The 22,147-nt window shown below is 42.0% G+C and overlaps 1 pseudogene; it reads right to left on the bottom strand.

Moving 5' to 3' along the window:
• Positions 1-19,621: 19,621 nt before the first annotated feature.
• Positions 19,622-21,773, bottom strand: LOC119509834 (annotated as a pseudogene).
• Between the last annotated feature and the right edge of the window lie 374 nt (positions 21,774-22,147).

The following is a 22,147-nucleotide window of genomic DNA, read 5'->3' as shown; positions in this document are numbered from 1 at the left end:
TGCTAATGAAGGTGTCAGGGATTGATTTAGGTGATGAATGTACAACTATGTAATGGTACTGTGAACAATCGAAAGTTTGATTTGTTTTGCATGACTGCGTGGTATGTGAATATATCTCAATAAAAAAATAAAAAATAAAAATAAAAAAAATAAAGTAAACAAACACCAAGCAAATAAATCCCAAGGAGGCTCCTCAGACACCTGACTACCAAGTTGAGTATCGTCCTTCTATGTCCTTCAATAACTATCAGTTCAATTGAACACAGGCATTGAATTGATGGTTATTGAAATACAAAGCTGTCTTAGGAACTATCTGAGACACAGGAAATAGCCTTGGGACATATGTCTTATAAAAATTATTTTTAGAGGAAAACAAAAACATATTTCTATCTTTAGTTAGTCCAGCCTATATTTATATATGAAATAAATTAAACTTTATGTAAGTTTGTACTCAGGTTTCCCCTACTTCCAACCTGTAGCCTAATAATGATGAGTCCATTTATCAAGCAGACACCCTAGCCCAAGCATCACTAGACGTTATTCATTTTCATCATTACCACAACCCAATGAAGTAGGTGTTATTATCCAGTTACCCACCATTTAGCAGATGAAGTAACTAATAATCAGAGAGGTGAAGTGCCAAGTCCTAAGGCCGCAGCTGGCCAGAAAGGACAGCACAGAGGCCGGGAGCATGTGACCGGGCCTCTCACTGCCTCGGCTCCCCTCCTGACCCCCTTACTCACAAACTGCTCCAGGTCTCAGGTTCTTACTCAGTAAAATGAGAATGAGGATAGGACAAAGTCCATTGGATTGTGAGGATAAAATGGGCTAAGACATGCATTTAAAACATGACTCTCTCCACGGCCTTGCCAGTGAATAAACTGAGCTGGAGGAGCCTTTCCCCATTCCCGGCATGTCACTGTGAAGAAAGTGCTGGAGGAGCTCAAGTTACCCCCCTCCTTGTGATGCTGACCTGCAGGTGGACTCCAGCTGAAGCTGGCCTATTACTGGGCTTCTGGCCCCAAAGGCCATTTCCTAGCCCCAGCAGGCCCTGGGTTGTCCTCATCACAGGCTTATCTCTGAACACCGGGGCAACGAAGGCCTGCTGTGTTCTTTTTGGTTGCACCTTAGAAATGGTGTCTATGCACCATCTAATAAGGTTGTCAAATCCGTAAAACTTGTCAGGGTAGGAGTTCAAAACTCTTGCTTGGAAATAAAAAGTTAAAAAAAAAAAGATTGACAAAGTTCAGCTCAGAGAGTCAAATTCTTATTTGAGTTAATTATAATAGTGATTGATATTTTAGAGGCAAATATAATGCAGAATAAGATACCTGGCATTTTGTAGTCAAGTGAGGGCTCTCTTCAGAGTTGCACTGTGATATATCCTGTACTCATATATTTGTTGGTTCTCTGCTATTGAGTGATGAAATGTTGTTGTCTCTCATTTTGATTCCCAAGATCCAGGATATTAGTTCATTTAATGTGTGTGTGTGTGTGTGTGTGTGTTGCTGTGGTGAAGTATCAAATAGTATAAAGCATAGTCACTGTCATAGGTTGAATCATGTACTCAACAAAATACATGTTCTTAATCTTAATCCGCATTCCTGCAGGTGTGAACTCATTGTAAATAGGATCTCTTGAAGATATTATTTTTAGTTAAGGTGTGGCCCAACTAAATGAAGTTGGATCTTAATTTGGATTCCTGGAGGCCTTCTAAAAAGAAAGAGAGTGGAAGCTGGAGTTAGAGAAAGCCACAGGGAGGAGCTAGAAGCTGGAAGTCAATGGAAATGGGAAAAAAAAGGAGAGGAAATCGCCGTGGGACTCGAGGCAGGGATACAAGCCAAGGAGCCCCAAGGATTGCCAGCAGCCAGTGCTAGAATGTTACAGATTTTTGAGGAAAAAACTTCACCTTGCTGTCACCTCAATTTTGGACTTCTAGCCTCAAAACCATTAGCCAATAAAATGTCATTGTTTAAAAAAAAAAAAAAAAAAAAACCTCTTGCTTGGGGGTAATTGTGTTTTGTGATCCAGAAAACAATCTTCATCATGTGTGAAAAGGATATTACTGTGGCTGAGAATATCTCAAAAAATAGATTTTAGCCAGAAACACCTGAGGTTTAACAAGGATTGAAATATTATGTTGTGGGTGCATAAATAAACATCAATTCTCCCAAAGCACATTCCAACCATACCGTGATGGATGGACTACAGTTGGCCTAGGGTTTGGTGGGTTATTTATGAGGTTTTTGTATGTGTGCATAGCACAGGGAGTTTGGGGTAGAATGGAATATACGATGTGTGGGTGGTTGTACATTGCAATTTCACAAAACACGGAGAATGATTCCTAAAGTACAAAGGGGAGTTTCTTCTAACCACAGACATAGACTGAACAAACAGTTCATTCATTCGTTCACTCACTCAGTCATTCATTCAGCAGATATTCATGGACTTCCATATTGTGCCGGGCTCTGTGCCGGCTGTGAGGATAGACTGATGAGCAAGACGCAGTCCCTGCACTCAGGACTGCCACCAAGGTGAGTGATGGGACTGAGCAGTGACCATGTATTGACCTCAGGTACCACCTCCATGTCTGGACTGACTTCCAGCCCTGGGTGGATGGGATTAGGGAGTAGCATCATCCCACCCACAGGGCCGGTAGTTTTATCCCCTGTGGAGGTGGTAAGGTGGTTTGAGACCTTCCCGAAAGACAAGCCCATCACCCAATTTATAACCCCCACCCATGCTCTGCAGAGCTCCTGCCCTGCTCCTTCTTGCTGAAAACGTTCTGGGGAATTACAGGCCAAGTCACTCCTGCAATTTGCTTTATTTCTCATTCATATTCTCTCTCTCTCTTCCCTCTAAAGAAATTATATATATATATATATATATATATATATATATATATATATATATATCTTCCATAGGCATATATAATTAAAGAAAGAAAATTAAATCTGAAGTATTCCCAACCCATCATGTTCATGTTTATTTACTTTCTGAGCTCATCACTTGGCATTAGTATTCTTATTGATTATAGCTTATACCAGGAAGAATAGGAAAGAAATATTAGTTGCTGTTGACAAGACAGGAAGCAAGCATGCTTCTTACCTAGATTGAAAGGCAATCAAGTGATAAGCATTTACTGTGTGCCTGCCACATGCCCTGTGCTCTCAGGTCTATGCAGGACACAGATCAAAGATGCACATGTCCTGTTGCGTTAGCCAGGCACCCAGACAGTGGCCCCAGCCGGGGGATACAGCTAACGCTCAATAAAAGCAAGCCCCCGCACCCCACCTGGCTCACCCTCTCTGACCTGAGTCAGTCTCCTTGTTCATCTCACCCTCCACTTTCTGATCAGTCCCTGATCTACAGCAGGACATTTCAGCACAGCTGTGTTGATGTGGCTGTTTTGCTTGTGGCGATGTTTTATGGCACAGTTGCATCGGTGATCCTGTCAAAAATTTAAAATTACTGCTTTTATTTCCAATCTTTGTTTCTTTCCCCATCACCATTCTCCTCCATCAGGGAGACATTTTCATTCTTTTTTCCCCCCTGTATTGTCTAAACTGTGTTTGACATATGTTCTTTAACTTAGTGGTGCTTTCTAAAAATCTATCAGAAGGAATTTGTCTCTATGGATATGTGCCCTGTTTCCAAAAAGTCATTAGAAAGTAGGTTGATGATACTAAAATATAATTTATGTATACTACTGAGTACTGAAAGAATGGTGAGAAATTTGAGGCTTTTCTGTGCAACTTAGGCTCATTTATACAAGACTGAAAGATGAGTACTAAGACAGGGTGAAGGCCGGGAGCTGCTTTTTGTAGAGTTGGAGGGGGAGACTGGAATGGTTTCTATGTTGGACACTGAGTTTGTAGGAATGGTGGACTCTCTGATACTTACTTTTGGCCTTGACCAAATCCCTCAACTACCCACAGCCTCAATTTTCTTATCTGTAAAATGGCATAACAATACCTGTCAAATAAGGGGCCCTTAGGAGAGAATAAATTCTGAGACATTTTGAACCTAAATGAAAAGATCCTGAAAAGAAAGTTGATGGAACTGGCTCAGTGACTCACGGTGTCATTTGGGGCTGGGTAATTCAGACACAGATGATGCCTGTGTAGGAATGTTGTAGGGTCTCTCCTTGAGGCCATAGGTTTGGCTCACACCCTTGTAGGTGGAGTTGAGATCCCCACTTTCAGTCACCCTAAGAAGAGGTCAGGCCAAGAAGTGAAGACCCAGGCGAGGAGTTCTAGACTCAGCTAAATGTAGGGAAAATATAAGCCAACCATTCTTCATATCTATTGGAGATGTCTGGAAGCTTCCAGGCGCTCAGGGGATGGGGGAATGCCCTGAAAATGCGGGTCAGGTTATTAGTCATTCCCTGTGCTGTAATGCCCTTCCATTTCGCCCTGACTTAGAAAGTCTTTTGCCTGGCTTAACCAAGGTGTCCAATTGGGAGGGAAATCAGAAAACCGTTTTTCCTTCCCCCACTATGCCACCTGGAGCCTCGTTTCCAGCCACCCTCCTTAAAACAGCCTCATGTTGGTTATAAGACTTAGTCCCAACCATTTTTTAAGGTCAATCTCCTACTTAATTGAGGGCTCCTTAAGCCACTGGAGGAACATTCCAGCCCACTCTTGGAGAAGAGAAGGGAGTGATAGCTGGATAAGTAGAAAATACTCAATATAATTCTTTAGCTGGAAAATGCTTAGTATAGTCTTCAATAGCCAATAGGAGGAAAAAAAAAACTATTTATTAAGATCACTTCACTCAAGCAGCTTTGAGTTATTCTGACCATGAAAAGCCTTTGTTAAAATAACTTGCTGTTGCTCTAGTCTCTACACAAAAACTTATTCTCTGCTCCCAGGAACTTTCCCAGCATTGCCTGCAGTAAGATATGAGGGATGTAACCATATGGTCTCATAATCAGGACCTTGAAAAACAAGCCTGAATGAGGGGAGGACCTGAAGATAACAAGGAGATGTTGACCAAAGAGCTTTCTCTCGTCTATTTTTTTCTCCTTTCTGCTTTCTTCTGGCTTCTGGCCATTTCTTTGTCTGTTTGGGGTTATAAAAGCCCAAATAATTCTTCTCACTCTGAACTGGTCTTGGAAAGCTTTTTTTCCCTCCAGTTCCTTGCTGATGCATCTTCAATAAACTCACCTTTTCACCAAAGCAAAGAGACTTGTTTCTCTGTCTGATGCAGGATCAGGCAGGCCTGACTATTTAGAACCTTGTTTTCTAATGGTAACAGGAGTGCGGGTCACTTAAGCTGGTCTTGAGTTAGGGTTAGAGGGTGTGGGTGGGGGTGGAGAGAAACATCTCCGTAAGTGACTGCCCCCCTCTCCTTTTGCTTGTCACCTCTGCTGGACCAGCTCATTTTCTAGGCCTCACTGGAGGCCCAGATGCTTCAGTTCTTGTCATCTCTCCCGGGTTCCCGTGGCCCCTGACGTGACTAGCCTCGCCTCGCCTTGCCTGTGCTCACACCGCTCTCCTCTGATGTGCTTGGTGCCTCGTGCAAGTCTGCAGTGACCAGCCTTATCCATCACGCCTTGCTCTCTCAGGAACCAGGATGTCAAGGGTTGGCCCTGGCCCTCCCCCAGGCCGTGGCTCACGTCCTCTCTCCCCAGGGTCCTCCTTCACCCACCACCAGCAGCGTTAGTTTCCTCTTGTCTACCAGCCACAGCCATGCCCAGTGAGTCCCTTAGACTGGGGGAGCAGAGGGAAGCCAAGCGAGAGCCTCCTTCTCTTCTCCCCAGGAAGAAGTGAGGGGAAGGGAGAGCTGCTGCCCCCTGCAGCCTACCTCCCCCCCACCCAGGAACCCTTGGAGAGAGCAGCACTCTGCTGAAAACCACCTCCCAGAAAACTCTGCAGGCAGACAATGGCGCACAGCAGGCTGGTTTTTGTTTGTTGGTGTTTTTGTCTGTTTGTTGTGGTGATTTCAGTTCTTTCTTTTCAGCTATAATTCACATACCATACAATTCACTATTTTAAAGTGTACCATTCAATGTTTTTTAATACATTCACAAGATTGTGCCATCATCACTGCTGATTCTAGAACATTTTCGTCACTCCTAGAAGAAGATTGGCACCCATTTGCAACCTCTCCCATTCCCACCCCACCTCCCATCCCAGGCAACCACTGATGTCCTTTCTGTCTCCATGGATTTGCCTCTTCTGACATTTCGTACAAATGGAATCATACAGTGTGGTCTTTAGTATCTGGCTTCTTTCTCTCAACATAATGTTTTCAAGGTCCATCTGCATTGTAGCATAGACCAGTACTCCACTCCTTTTTATGGCTGAATAATATACCATATTCTATTTATTCATGCATCAATTAATGGGCATTTGGGTTGTTTTGTGTTTTGAACTCAGAATGTGGGCCCCTTCAGGACCCTTAGCTGGGAAGGTAGAGAAAACTTCTGGGCACTACATGCCACCGTGTTGTTGGTTAAAGCGGAAGTGAGGTTCTTTTGCAGCAGGGAAATGAAAGAATAGAGCAGGTGAGGGCTGGACAGGGGCCTGTGTGGCACCAGCAGTGGCTGCCTCAGTGGGGGCAGCTGGGGCCACCAGAGCAGATGCCCTGCAGGGATCATCGGCAGCAGAATGTGTTTTGTAGCAGCAAAATAGAGGCTTGAACCAGTGATGTTCTGATAAGCCAGCCCTCAAACAAACAAACAAACAAACAAACAAAACCCCTGCTTTGTGGCATTTACTGATTTTCATGGTATGAATACTCCATCAAGGCCAATTTCAACTGAACAACAGAATAACACTGAACCCAGAGTTAGGAAGAAGTGAGCACTGTGGGCTCTGAGGAGTTGGTTCAAGCCGGCTCCAGCACACTGCTGGATAGAACCCGGGATCCTGGATGTGCGTGAAGTAGCAGCTTCCCAGGGATCTCTAGGATACAGCCCAGGACTCTCTGAGGGGGGCAGTTTCTAGCAATAAGGCACCTAGCTCTAAGCCCAAAGTGTGTTTTCATTCTCTAATCCCTTCCCCAAATGCCAGTCACCTTGTTGAATCAGACAGCAAAGCCAGAATATCCCTAAGCAGCTCATGGGCACTCTACTTCTTACTGCATGGGGTGTCACAGAGAAAGCCCTTCTTTTCCCTGCACATCTCTTACAATCCCACCCACAGAGGAATGCAGAGTAAATGAAGTATTTTGGTCATAGCTGAGCTGTGGGTACATAGGAATTTCCTTGAGTACATGTAGTAAGTAAAAGGATACAACTTTGCTAAATAAAATATATTCATGTATTTGTTCTCAGTCCTCATGATAGTAGTTTGTAGGGAAATAAAATGACAAATGTGAAATTTGAAAAAGCATCTGATTCTTATCGTCTATACCTGTGCTGTCAAAGGCAGCAGCCACTCACCCCAGGTGGCTAGTGAGCACTTGAAATGAGACTAAAAAAATGGAAAGGTGCTGGAATACACACCTGGTTTTGAATACTTAGTAAGAAAAAAAGGTAAAATAATTTGATAATTTTTTAATGGGTACATTTTGAAACGATAATATTTTGGATATATTAGGTTAAATAAAATCATATCAGAATTCATTTCACCTGCATCTTTTTACTATTTATACTTTATTTAAAAGGGAGAAATTTTAAGTTGTGTGTGTATGTGGCTGGCATTTGATGTCTGTTGTTCAGTGCTGGTCTGTATGGTACTATTAGAAATGCCTTGATCAGATTAAACAATGAGAGCTACTATTTATTGAAGGTTTTCTATGTATTGAGCACCAAATAAAACTGTTTGCTTAATTAATTTCCTTTAATTCTTACAAGAGCTTTTAATGATGGTACTTCTCAGTCCTAAGTTGTAGAGGAGAGAACTGAAGGTCAGAGAAGTTAAGTAACTCACCCAAGGTCACACAGGGGGTCTGGATTCAAATTAATCTTTTGGCTCAAAAGCCTATGCTCTTATTCTTTCTGCCAAAGAAAATGAAGGATTTCCCAATCTCTGATGGACATGTAAGCTAATGGGGAAAATTAATCTGTTAGTTGTTTAGTTGATTTGGGGGTTAACTTTTAATTTTGATGTAATTTCAAACTTAGGGAAAAGTTGTAAGAATAGTACAAGGAACTCCGATATACTCTTTTTCCAAGACGTGCCAATTTTTTGGAGAGAGAGAAAGAATTTTTATTTGAACCATTGGAAGCTGGATACATCATGTCCCTTTATCTCTAAATACTTTGGTGTACATTTTCTGACAACAGAGACATTCTCTTATTTAACCACAATTCAATGATCAAACTCAGTAAATGTAACATTGCTACAATATCATTATCTAAGCATAGTCCACATTCAGGTTTCATCACTTGCCCAATAATGTCCTCTTTTTATTTTTGGCTTTTAAAAATGGGGATTTATTAAGTTACAAGTTACAGTTCTAAGGCCATGAAAATGTCCAAATTAAGACATCAACAAGAGGATACCTTCTCTGAAGAAAGGCTGTTGGCATCCGGGGTTCTTCTGTTAGAGGCACATGGCTGGCATCTGCTGGTCCTTTGCTCCCAGATTTCACTGCTTTCAGCTTCTGATTCCAATGGCTTTCTCTCTGAGAATCTGTGGGTTCTGTCTTGGCATCTCCAGGGCATTTCTCTCTCTCTCTCTCTCTCTCTCTCTCTCTCTCTCTCTCTCTCTCTCTCTCTCTCTCTCTCTCTCTCTCTCTCTCCCCCCCCCTCTCTCCCTCTCTCTCTCTCTCCCTCTCTCTCCAAATCTCTCTGCCTTTTATCCTCTCATAAAGGACTATAGTAAAGGATTAAGACCCACCTTGAATGGGCTGGGTCACATCTCAATTGAAACAAACTAATCAAAAGGTCTCACCCACAATAGGTCTGAACCCACAAGAATGGATTAAAAGAACATGGCCTTTTCTGGGGTACACAACAGCTCCAAACTACCACATCTCTCATTTCTTAAATCTAAACTTTTTTTTCCAATTCAATTTTATTGTGATATATTCACATACTTTACAGTCATCCACAGTGTACAGTCGTTATTCACAGTACCATCAAATAGTTGTGCATTCATTTCCAAAATCAATTTAGATTTTCACAATCCCAATAATGTCCTTTTTAGCTACTTTTCCCCTTGATTCAGAATCCAGCCTAGAATTAGGCATTACATTTAGTTTTCGTATCTCCTTAATCTCCTTTAATCTAGAAGAGTTCCTCAGTTTTATGTGATGCTTGACTTTGACATTTTTGAAGAATACAGGCCAGTTACATGGAAGAATGTTCCTCAGTGTAGGTTGTAGATTCAGATTCTGCATTTGTAGCAGGAAGACCACAGAGTGCTTTTCGTCTCTCACAGTGTATCATAGCTGCTAGCTGTTTTGAAAATACATTTGCAAAACTTTGGCCAAGGATATCCACAGATTACAAAAGTGAGAAATAAGTCTTTCAAAAACATTTCAAACTTGAAAGTGACCCTAATACTCAACTGTGAAAAACAAGTATAAACCTCAAAGTGAAAAGTATAAGTATAGATTATAATAAATACAGATTAAAATCATCATCATTACAATGACTATTCTTTTGCTTTTCATATTTTTCTGACTTGGTGTAGAAAAAAAATTTAACTCAGCCTAGCAATGAAGATTACAATGTACAAGTAGGTGACAGATAGGAAAAAACTGTGGGTGGATTAGTTTGCTTAACTGCTAAAGATTATTTAATTTAAGGTACCTTTTGCTTATAGTGGAATAATTGCTCTGTTCTTCTTTCTTTGTCTTTTCACTTCAATTCACATTATAAGTGTTTCAGTGAGAGTCACCAAACTGCCATTGGCAGATCCTCTGGGAGGCTGCAAGATGATGTGGTTTGTTCAGAGTTTAGCAGCAAACTCTTATAATCTCATTTCATTCAAATGACATTCTTATTGCAGGATGTAACACCAGCCACCCAAATTGTTGCTATCAGTCTCATCTTTCTCTTGTTTAAGAAATAGTTGTCAAAAGGATCCATGTGAGATGAGCAACTGACACATTATGGGGAAATTATGTTTTTAATCAATCACTTGCCTCAAGTCTTGAAAACTAGTATTTGTGTTAGAGGTACCCAGACATAATACCATTCAGGAATTTTTCTTTCATCGTAAAGCATCTAGGAATTTCTATAGGGCTTTTTTGGTTGTTTTTGTTTTGTTTTGTTTTGTTTTATGCTATGGTCTCTACAAAGTAGGAACCACTTTTATTTGCATGGAATGGCAGGATTTTATAGCTGGACTTTCCAGCTCACCAACTCCCTTATTTACAGATGAGGATGCTGTGATTCAGAAAAGACAAGTTACTTGCCCAAAGCCCAGAGCCATGTAATGGCTCAGCTGCGCTGAAAACCCTCGTTTCCTGGATCCTCCAGCCAATGCTTCTTGCAGCACTGCCAGAATATATTTATTTCCTTTAAAGAAGGATAAACTTCCCCATGAAGACAAACTTCTAGAACAATTGTAAGGAAAATTCCATATCATAAAATACTCATAACAAATCTGGGAGATGGATGCACAGTAAGGATCAAACTCAAAAACAGACTCAGGGGAAACTTCCACCTCTGGTAATGATGGAGCGACTGGTATGCTATTTGCCCTCTTACCACGAACAATTAGAAAACTGGACAAGATATATGAAACAACAGTTTTCAAACACTGGACAGCAGAGAGAACAGGACTGTGATCCTGAGAGAAGAAAAACACAGGAGATGAGGCCCACATTTGCTCTGACTTTCTGCATAGGAGAAGCTTTCCAATCACGGTGCAGAGAGGTACGTGGAGCCCAGGCACAGCTTGGGGGTCTCACCAGGCTGAGAAGGGAGAGGTTGGAGTTTGACATTACTGAGGCAACTAGACATTGCAGGTCAGGGTATCAAGAAAAGGGAAGATACCAGAGGATGGGCCCCCAAAAATCTGTATGGAATTCATGAAAGTTCCTTGGCTGAGAGCTGGGCTCCTGTACACATGACAAGACTCCACAAAACCTAAAGTACAGCAGCTGCCTTGGGGCTGAGAGCTGAGTGGCGATAACCAGCATTCATGTATTGGGAGGTGTTGGATTCCTGACCCTACCAGAGAGAGGAGACCTCACCAGGCACTTCGGGAATTCATTCGAGACCCCAGAAAGGCCACCCTAAGGAGTAAGGACCATACCTTAGAGTAAGGCTCATATGCCAAGAATAAGGACAAAACTGATACAGTCCCACTCTAACAATTAGATCCACCCTGAAAAAGAAAACAAAGCCCTATAAGGTCAAAAGTTTCCTCTAGAACAAAATACAACTTTTAAATACTCAACACACCTTGTAATGTATTATCCCAAATGTCTATCTTACAATAAAAAATTATCAAGCATGTGAAGAAGCAGAAAAATATGACCCATCATTGAGAAAAAAAAACCTTTCAGTAGAAACCATCCTTGAAGTGACTCAGATGCTGGAATCAGCACACAAAGATTTTAAAGTAGTTATTATAAATATATTTGAAACATAAGTGAAAATTCAGTCACAGTGAGTGGATAGATAGGGATCTTAGGAAAGAACTAGAAGCATATGGAAACCCTAGAAGTAAAAAGTATAAAATCTGAAATTAAAAATTCAATGGATGGGCTTAACACTGTATTAGAGACTAGAGAAGGAATGATTAGTAACCTGAAGATAGAGCAATAGAAATTATGCAATCTGAATAACTGAAAGAAAAAAAAATTGAAAAAACAAAAACACAGAGCCTCAGTAGTCAGATATGTGTAATTGGGACCTCAGAAGGGGAAGAGAAAACATAATGGAAAGGAAGAAAAATCTGAATATCTGAATAGCCAGTGGTGGAAATTTTCTTATCTTTAGGAGCTCAGCATACTCCAAGTAGGAAAACTACAAAGATTGCCACACCTATGCACATAATAGTCAAACCACTGAAAAACAAAGATTAAGAGATTGGAAATCAGCCAGGGGAGGAATAGACTCATTACTTACAAGGGGACAGTAATAAAAATGGCAGGTGAATTCTCATCAGTAAAAGTGGAGGCCAGAATACAATGGAACAACATTTTTAAAGGGCTCAATAAAAAAGCATTAACCCAAAACTGTATATCCATTAGAATATTTTAAAATGAGGGCAAAATAATGACATTTTAAGGTAAATAAAGATCTAATTTGTCTCCACAGACCTTGCACTATTGAAAATGCTAAAGGAAATTCTTCAGCCTGATGGAAATGACACCAGATGGATACTCAAATTTACAGGAAGAAATAGAAAAAATTAAAATATAAATGGTAAATATACAGACTGTATATTCTTCTCTTCATTAGTTTAAAGATTCAACTGACTGTTAAAGCAAACTAATAACATTGTCTTCTGGGATTTACAATGTATGTGGCTATAAAAGGCCTGAGGGAGTAAATTGAATAAAACTTACATTTTACCTGAATGTTAAAATAACTCTAAGTAAACCATGATGAATTAGGAATGTGTATTATAATTTGTAGCAAAACCATGAAAACACACACACACATGCACACAGAAAGAGAGAGAGAGAGAGAGAATACGCTAAAAAATTAGAAATAGGATAGTAAATAAGAGTCAATTAAAGCCAAAAGAATCAGGAAAGGAGAAACAACAACAACAACAACAAAAAAAAAACAGACGGGATAGATGGGAAACAAATAACAAGATATTGACTTAAAACCAACTATATCAATATTTATATTACATGTAAATGGGTGAAAACTCCTAGTATAAGACAGAGGTTTTTAGGCTCGATAAAAATGCAAGACTCAACTATAAGCTGTCTAAAAATGATGTGCTTTAAATATAAAGCTCTAGATCAATGGAAAGAAAAAGGATGGAAAGAGATGTATCATGACAAGTGTGAGCATAAGAAAGCTGGAATGGTCCAGGATTTGGGGGAGCTGAAGGAGCTCCAGCAGGAGGAGGAAGAGCTGGGGACCTGACTGCTGCCCCAGCAAATAAGGTGAGTCGGCAGATAAGCAGCAGTTCCCACGAGCTCAGCAGCCCTGCCCCTACCCTGGCCACTGCTTCACTTCTGCCTTCCAAATCTCACGGAAATTTCTCTTGGGACCCACACTGACCCAGAACCAAACAGGGAAAGAAATCTGGGATATGTAGTTTTGTTTTGTCAGGTTGACAGAGTGCATAGCCACCATGCAATGGAGAAAACAAAGAAAGAAAATACAAATTTACCAACATCAGGATTGAAAGAGGGGATATATAACTACAGATTTTATAGACATTAAAAAAAGAAACTCAGACTTGTTATTTGATTACCCTCAAACTTCCCTACTTATGTTTACTCCCAGGAGAAAGAGGGTTTATGTTTTTTTTAAGGCATCAGTTTACCATTCTTCTCATTTCTTTGTTGTGTAAAATGTTTCAGTGCATTAAAATAAAAACTTATAGAGTAGATCAGTTAGGTCATCAGGGTTTAGTTTGCGAAAGGCAAACAGAACTTGGATGTATTTCATGGTGGAGCATTATTGCATGGTCAGGCTCAAGGGCAAAAACAATGAAAGTTAAAATCCTTAGCCACTGTGAAATAAAGATCATTGAGAAATGAGGATAACATTTGTGAAATGAAAACGGATATGCCCATAACACTTTCAATCAGAATTCCACATGACCTTAAGACCCATTCACTGCCCAAAGTGAGCATCATTCACGTTCTGCCCCTTCATTTCCTTAAAATACAGGTTCATTGTCTTTCATAGTCAGGACTGTAGGACAGTTGTCACCATGAAGAGCTTTTTGCCAGTGGAGAGCATGAGAAACGGGCCCATGAGTTGGGTTTCTGCTTTCTGTGTCCATACATACAGAGCCTGCAGAGAGTGGCTTTCTTAGAAGTGTGCAGAGCCCCCCTTCTAACATTATTATACCTAGCATGTGCTAGAAGGCTGCTAGGAGAAGGACAAGCAGAAGCTTGATTGAGGACACACCACTCAAAATTCCCATTTGCCTCCATCTCTACTGGCAGTGAGGAAATGCATCAGATCAATTACTTCATGTTGGGATATCAAGGTACCTTCTCCGAGCATTTACCTTAAAAAAAAAAAGAGCTGGAGAAATCAGCCACAATCTGGGTTTTTAATGGTGGAGTTGCAGGCACTGGAGAGCCTAGGATGGAAAAGATTCGGGCTGTGTGGAGCATTTTCAGATTCTCCCTGAATCTGTACTTCCCTCCTCCAGCCTCTTCCTCCTCACCTCCTTCCCTGTTGAGGGAGAGTCTATTGTCTGCCCGCTGTCTCAGAGGCAGGTGCATTCACGCCTGCCCTGAGCAGAAGGTTCGCTTGAAAACTTTGCTCCCTGGTAGAACAGTTTCCTTCTCGTCATTTCCAATAGCACCCTTGTTCCTGGGGAGGCCTGGGGTGCTGGTGAGCAGACTGAGTGTGCCTGCTGTCACACTTCACCTCTTCTGGCTGAACTTATGATGTGCCGCTGTTTAAACAGAGAGTGCCAAAAGCGTCTCCAGAGGAAAGAGCTTCTCCGAAGTCACTGAGTCGTAAAGTCGTCATCCAGAGAGTATTTACAGAGGGCCAGAAGAGCCTGAGAGAGTACCTTAAAGGAGCGGAGAATTAAATGAGGCAGGCCGGTGTGCAAACGCTACAAGAGTAGAGCAGAGGGATTGAAGAGCCTTCACTTCCTTCTATAATTAATTACCTTTTTAAAGCCTGGCAACTTGATGTTATAGTGTAACTTTCTTCAATTAAATCCACATTTTGGGGGGTCCTACTTCATGTCATCCCACTAATTGGTTTAATCATCTACTTATGCCAATTCCCACCACTGTACTATGAGAGAAGAAAAAGCAAGCTATTCTAAAAGATAATTAAAAATGCAAATGCATCCTATTTCGGATTGCCTCTTAGTTTTCTGGAGAGATGGGTGCTGAGAGGTGAAAATAATTGGTCAGTAAAATCCAAAGAAATCCACACTGGAATAAAGTTTTCCAGTGTGCTAGAGTGCACTCTCAAGATAGGATGTTTCTAGTGCCTGGGTTCATTCTTATTCAGCCAGTGCATATTGAGTACCTGCGTGTGTCAGACCCTGTTCTAGATGCTCTAAGGGCTAGGTGGAGAACCCCATCTGAGGAGCCCTCCATTTCCCAGAGATGACAGAACCATTCTTCACATTCAAAACTGTGTACTTCAGGCAGGATTTTCCAGACAGTTAAAATCATGGCATCCTCAACTGAGCAATTATTTCCTGATCGCTCAAAAAATTTTGGTAGCTACCAGATTACCACCTCCCCAACACACACACACAACCTTCTCTTTTGAAAATAATGATAACTCAGGAAAAAGCCAAACAGGCAAAGTAAGGCAAAGCTGTTTGGTTTTATTAAACTATTGTAATAGTCTCTTTGGGTTAAGAACAGGGATGGGGTTAAACTTAGGTGGCTGTGAAGACAGAGTTGGCAGAGACGTGTCCCCAGTTTCTTGGCTACTGTGTGCAGATGAGGGCAGTCAAAGGAAGCTCTTAAAATGGGAATGAGACTTTAGAAGGCTGTGTCCACTTGTCAGTCTTGATTCGCAGAGTCATAGGGTTCCTGGAGATGTCTCCAGCCCACTAGGAATTGCTGTGGAGTGAGGTCCAGGGTGGACAGACTGCAAAGCTCCAGCTCCCCACCCCGACTTCAAGCAAAAGGACTTTACTTCCATTTGTCTTAAATATCAGTGTCTCTTGAGACATTCTATGTAAAGAAAGGGTCCCATAGCCTGAAAAATAATTGAACGCCACTAGCCTACAATCCACTCCAGCATGTTAGAGAGCATTGCTGGAGAAGTATTCCAATTCTGCCTCTTTGGGACCAAAATAGTTGAAACAGCAAACATTCTGATGGTCGATCAAGTATGATCCAGAATGCGGCCATCACTCTTGGTATGCTGGTTGGTTTGTTTTTGAGGCTGGAGCTCCGTCTCGGCCCTTGATGGCCGGTGCAGAGGGAATGCACCCCAGCATTTTCAAAGGATTTTCTCTCCTTTCCTGTGGTTCCTCATGTTCTCCCGCCCAGCCTCTCAGTCCCAGGGAAGAAGAGCCAGTGTGACAGCCTCAGGACACTTTTAGACACTCGGGTCCACATTTCCATGCAGTCTGCATAAGGTAAGCTAAGCTTAGCATTACTTAAAAATAGACACTCCTGAGATTGAATAACATCACTTTTATTGCTTCTGTAAGTCAGGATTCAGCAGGTGAAGCCCTTAAGCATTTCTTCTTTCTTGTTCTTTTTCTCAATGCATGAAGCAATAAGGGAAAGTCTCAGGGAGAAATTAATAAGACCAGGCATTCAATGGGTATTGCAAAATGTTTGCTTCATGGTGATAGGTAAAGCCATGTTGAGGCAGATCCTGCAAAGCCATGGCTTCTGGGTGTCATGATCGAGTGTCTTGGTGCACAGAACCTAGAGGTGAAGCAGTCCAGTCCTCCAGCAGAAGCATGGGACTACACAGAAATTAGAAAGAAAGGTTGAAATTTATTGGGTACTTATCAGGAGCCAGGACCTCTGTAAATAATATCTCTAATTCTCAAAAAACACCTTTTAAGTATTCCCATTTTACAGACAGGAAACAGAGGCTCAGAGAAATTAAGTACCATGTCCATACCACCAACTAGTAAGTGCCAGGAGGAAGTTTCAAATCCAGATCTGCCTGAATGTTCCCTTCCTGCTTCCCATACTACTACACTATTTACTACACTTCCCATACTCACTACCTGTTTGCTAGCCAGGAATGCCCAATAAGAACTGCTTTGTGTTGAAATGAAATCCATTGCCTGTTACAACCACACCTAGAGCCTACATCTGCCCTTCGGAGCCGCTCAAAGTCAATAAGTCATGCTTCCACAAGCCAGCCTTCAAGGTGTGTGGAGAAAGACCATGGCACCTAACTCCTTTTCTCTAAGCTAAACATCCTTGGCAGGGAGTTCAGGATATGCATTCTGGAGTCAGACTGCCAGGTACAAGTCCCTACCCTGCCACTTTAATACTGTGTGGTCTGGGATGAATTTTTCAAATTACAATAATAACCCTGCTTATTCAGATGTTTGGGAATTACATGCAATTATGTATAGAAAGCACGAGACACAATGTCTAGGAGAGTAGGAGTTTAAGCGACAATTATAATCATGGCTTCCGAGGGCTTAAACATCCTACTGTTTCTGCGCTTGACTCTTTCTTGTTGATGTGGGCAGCTCCTGAGGGGTGCCGTTGGAACAGAATGCAGAGTTCCAGGTCAGGCCTGAGCAATCTGGGGGAGAACAGGAACACTGCCTTTGTTCTGAATACGAGGCTCGTATTTATAGAGCCTAAGGGGGATTCCTTTGGGATGCAGCCACATCTTGATGGTGACTCATATTGAACTTGGAGTCCATGAAAGCCTTTTCATTCCACCCTCTGTGACCATCTTACTCAAGAAATCTCCAAAGTTTCAAGCTGGAAAGGAGACTTGCATGAGTTGACAATTGTTATAGCTGAGTAATGGGTAAATAGGGATTCACTATAATGCACTGTCTACATTTTACATATTTTAAATTCTCCATAATTTTTGTAAAGAAGAGGGATTTAAAGATTCCCTGGGCCACTATTGGAATTTCAGTGATTAATATGGCACATCATGGCAGTCAACTAAAGTTAGATGGATAAATGGATCTGATAGCTCTACAAATACTTAAACTAATTAAATTTAATTAACTCAATTAAGGCATATTCCTGGGTCTCATAACCAGCTAGGATTAGGTCACCAGTCTTCAAACCTGGGGAAAGAAACTGGCATTTATCCCTTTTGGTACCAGGTCCAATGCCAGGGTCTTTATCTTCCTTTTCTCATTTGATCTTCACAACCAACTTATGCTAACCAAACCGAGATCCAGAAGTCACACAGTTATAGATGGTGGAGCTCAGCTCCAAACCCAGCCAGCCACACTGATGCTCTCCAGCTCTGTATCAACACAGACAGAGCTAAATGTAGAAACATCCATATTGTTTCAATAATAACAGTTCACCCTCAAATATTTCACATGGGCTAGCAGCTCCTCTAAGAGCTTTACATGCCTCAATTCACCTAATCCTCACAGCAACACCCGAAAATGGAGAAACTGAGGCAGCAAGAAATTAAATTTGCCCAAGATCACATGGTTAGTAAGTAGTACTTGGATATCAACTGGATGAACTAGCGCCAGGGTCTATTTACTCAATAACCGTGTTCTTCTGATTCTCGTATTTATATCTGTAGTCCAGAAACATCTTTTTCATGTAGACATCATCCAGAACTGTTTTGTTCTCCCTTTCCCATTTATGCTTCTTTCCCTAGAGCCTGGCCTTCTTTTCTTTCTTATCATAAATGATCATAAATGATCATTTCATTTCAAATTATATAAATGAAAATTGGTGGGATGATCAAACTTTCATCACCACAGCAGCTGCTACATTGCCTCTTCTCGGAGAGCCATGGCTGGTTTGAATGGTCCCCCAGGTTGATGTGAGTCAAATACATTTATTATGCAACCAGAATACCAACCCCTGGTTTGTTTCCTCAATCCCCCACTCTAAAACCCCTAAAAGGAAAGTCACTAAAAGTAAATACTCTGTAGTTAAGATGAATTAAACTGTAGTTTGCACTTATTTTTGAAAAATTGCTCTATGCATTTATTATTTGCTAATATTAATGCAGCAAAGAGGAGACAAAAAGCTCACAAAGACTCTACAGTTTCACAAGATGCACTACAGGAAAAAGTGATTAGAAGGGTGGAACAGAATCCTAGGGTCTTGGCGGATGCATTGCTGGGGGAGATGGACCTCGAATTCCTGGTGGAGGGGGTGTCATTCCTGGAGGGGGCATGCCTATCGGAATCCCTCGAGTAGGAGGAGCCCAACTGGTGGGCCCATGGGTGGTCTCATACCAGGTGGAGGAGCCCTAATGCCTGGTGGTGGGGTTGCTCTGCCTACAGGTGGGGCTGGGGTCCCCCGACCTGGTGGGTGCTGTGTCGGAGCTCCAGCAATGCTGGCAGTAGCAGCAACCACAGCAGCTGGTACAGTGCCTCTTCCCGGAGAGCCGTGGCCGGTTTGAATGGTTCCCCAACCCCTCGGATAGGGTCTTGTTAGGTTTTTCAATTGGGAAGAGATGAGACCAAAACTCGATCAAAGGAGCTTTATTGTCCAGCCGTGTGCAGGCAGGCTGAAGCCTAAGATGGCGACAGCCCCAAGCGCTGGGAGTGGTGGGGCTTATATAGGATGGTTGGCAGGAAGTTCTTTATCCAGGGAAGGGGAACTTGCAGGTTTAGGCTGGCAGTTTCTCAGTGGCTACTTTGGGAAGGGCGTTACTAGCAGGTCTCCGTTGGCCAGCTTGAGAGCAGAAACTTGGGAGCAGGAATGTTTAAAATTGTAAACATTATCGCAAACTTGCAGAGTTTCTAAGTCCGATAGCTATGATTCACCAAATCCAATATCCAAAGTAAAGTCTCTGGATCCTTAAGACCTAGGGGAAGGCTACAGATAAAGGCATGATGCAGGTTCTCCTACAAACCATGCAAGCTGGGCAGAAGCTTCAAACAGTAGATGGAGCCTGGGTTTCGCTTGGAATCAGCTCCCTCGATGTTTCAGCACTGCTTTAACCACCTCTTGGTGTCTCAGCTAAGAATTCCTCTCTTGGTTCCACCTGGAAATCCACCACAGGTACTTGCTGCTGCAGAGATCACCTCTGGTACAACTGACACTCTTGGTTGCGCGGTGAGGCTGTCCTTCTATGTTTGACTTGGACTTCACCCCTGGCACGTACTGTTCTGTAGTCCATCTCAGCTGTAAGCAGCCCCTGGCCTGCTCTGTCACATTGTTGCTGCCGGCTCGTCACGCCAGCACGTGGGGCATCTCAGGCTCTGCTCTGCTGCCCTGATTCTGATAGCACAAGCAGGTAAGAATACCTTTAATTACCTGGCATCAGCAGTTCTGTTTGAATTAACCAGATTTTGGTCCCTCTGTCTACTGGAACACCTTCTCAACTGATTTCTGTTAATAGGAGAATCAAAAGAAAAGTGTGCTTCTAAATAATAAACAATGCTGTTTAGGTTAGAGAACTTGATAATTAAAGAGAATAAAACATTTTCATTGCCTATTTCATCTACAGCAGTGGACTTCGTCCCCGAGGGGACATTTGGCAATGTCTGGAGGCATTTTGCTTGTCACAATTTGGGGACAGGTGCCACTGGCATCTGGTGGGTAGAACAGCCCTGAACAGAAAGAGCTGCCTAGCTCAAAATGTCAGTAGTACTGAAGCTGAGAAATCCTGATCTACAAGAATACCAAAAGAGTATTTTTTTTAAATAAAGAAAATAGCAAGGAAAAAAGTTATTGATTTCACAATACAGAAAATAGTTTTTAATAACAGATTAACACTGGTGCCCATCATCATACCAAATCCATTGAAATGAGTTATAATGGGCCATAATTTAAGGACCACAATGCCAACAGAGTTAGCAATATCCAGTGAAAGTATTTCTAACCTTCCTTTCCAGTAGAAATTGTTGCCCAACAGAACAATTACTTCCATGCTTCTGAAATGCAGACAGCTTCATTCTCAGATTTCTTGAAGACAAGTGGAAAAATCAACTCAGAGATAATATGTAACATGTAGTCTTTGCATTGGCAAAGCAATGATGGGAGGAGACTGGAGTTTTAGAGCCAAAACCAAGTGAAGGGAGTGAAGATGCCACCTACCATCAACGAGCTGGGCGGCTTTGGGCAGGTCCTTAAGCCTCATGCCTAGTTTCCCTAATCTTAAAATGAAAATGATAGAAGAATATCTGAGACATGAAGATGATGGTATGCCAGCCTCCTATTAGGTATGAAATGCTATTCTAAGGTTTGGCCAGCACCGTTATTATAAGTGAAAATACATCCCTCCAACAACCATAATAAATTTCCCGATCATATTTAAATTCTTAATAACAGGACCTGAAATAGTTCTACCCCAGTCAATTCAATCCAAAGCTTAGTCATTCTTTTCTAATCAAATACAATTATGTGAGTCAAATGCTCTTAATAATATCCTAAAATTAGATAACAGCCTTGCACCTGGAGCTTTCTCTATTACCAGCAGAACAGCATCTCTTTGAGAGGTAGAAACGGCTGAGTGAGTTCTGAAATTAGACTAGAAAGAGTGAAAATAGGTATGGGGAAAAAATGCATGAAACAATCTTTCAATTAAGTAAAACCATGCAGAAGAAAAGGGCCATGTAGGTCAAAATCTGGGGTGGAGAATATTCTTCCCTTACGGTTTTCTGACTTTGGACAATTTGTTCATGTTTCCAAAGGACAGGACATGATTTTACTAAAAAGAAGCCAGTACTGAATAATCAAGGAGTAGAGACAGAAGGACAAACTACTAACTAACTAACTAAACAGACAAACAAACAAATAAATAAAAGGCAAGCACATTGCTCCCAAAGACTACCTTTGATTAAATTCTTTATTTACTCTTCTAAGTTAAAAGGGTGCAAGATCAGCTAGGACCCTTTTGTAAAACTATGCGCATAAGGGTTTCAGGGGCAAGGACCCCTTTGAATTTGTAAGGAGATGCAGTTTAAGAATTGGATGTAATGTAGACCAGGGTTATTTTTCCATATTGAATGAAATGAAATTCAGGGAGGAATTGTATGAAATCAGTCTTCTCAAAGCACACGTCTCATTTACTTATTTTCTCCACTTCGCAGGTACACAAAAGCCCGCAGACGCTTCCCACAGAGGCCAGACCCTCCTTCTGCCATTTCCAGCCCCTGCCCCTTTTCTGACCTAACTCCACTCTCCTCCCCGTTTTCCTGCCGTCCTTATATTAAATTCCTCCCCTGAACTAGCGGCTGCGTTCCCAGGTTCTGACTTTCCTCTCCTTTCCCCGGCTGCCTTCCCGGTGGCCTCACACTCGAATCCCGGCCAGCTCAGCAGCGCCCCCTCCCCGACTACCCAGCTAGAAGGGAGCTCTCCTTCTGGGACCACAGCCTTCCTGGCACTTCTGACACCCTGTCCTTGTGTTCTAGACGATTCTGTCCATAATGCACCCCCCCACCCCCCACCCAACACCCAGCACCACAACCCGGCAGGAAGGGGAGAGAGGAAGGAAGGTAGGCCCTGACCCCAGGATCTG

Source organism: Choloepus didactylus, chromosome 15 (assembly GCF_015220235.1).
Source record: "Choloepus didactylus isolate mChoDid1 chromosome 15, mChoDid1.pri, whole genome shotgun sequence".
NCBI lineage: Eukaryota > Metazoa > Chordata > Mammalia > Pilosa > Megalonychidae > Choloepus > Choloepus didactylus.
This window is presented reverse-complemented; position numbering and strand designations above follow the sequence as displayed.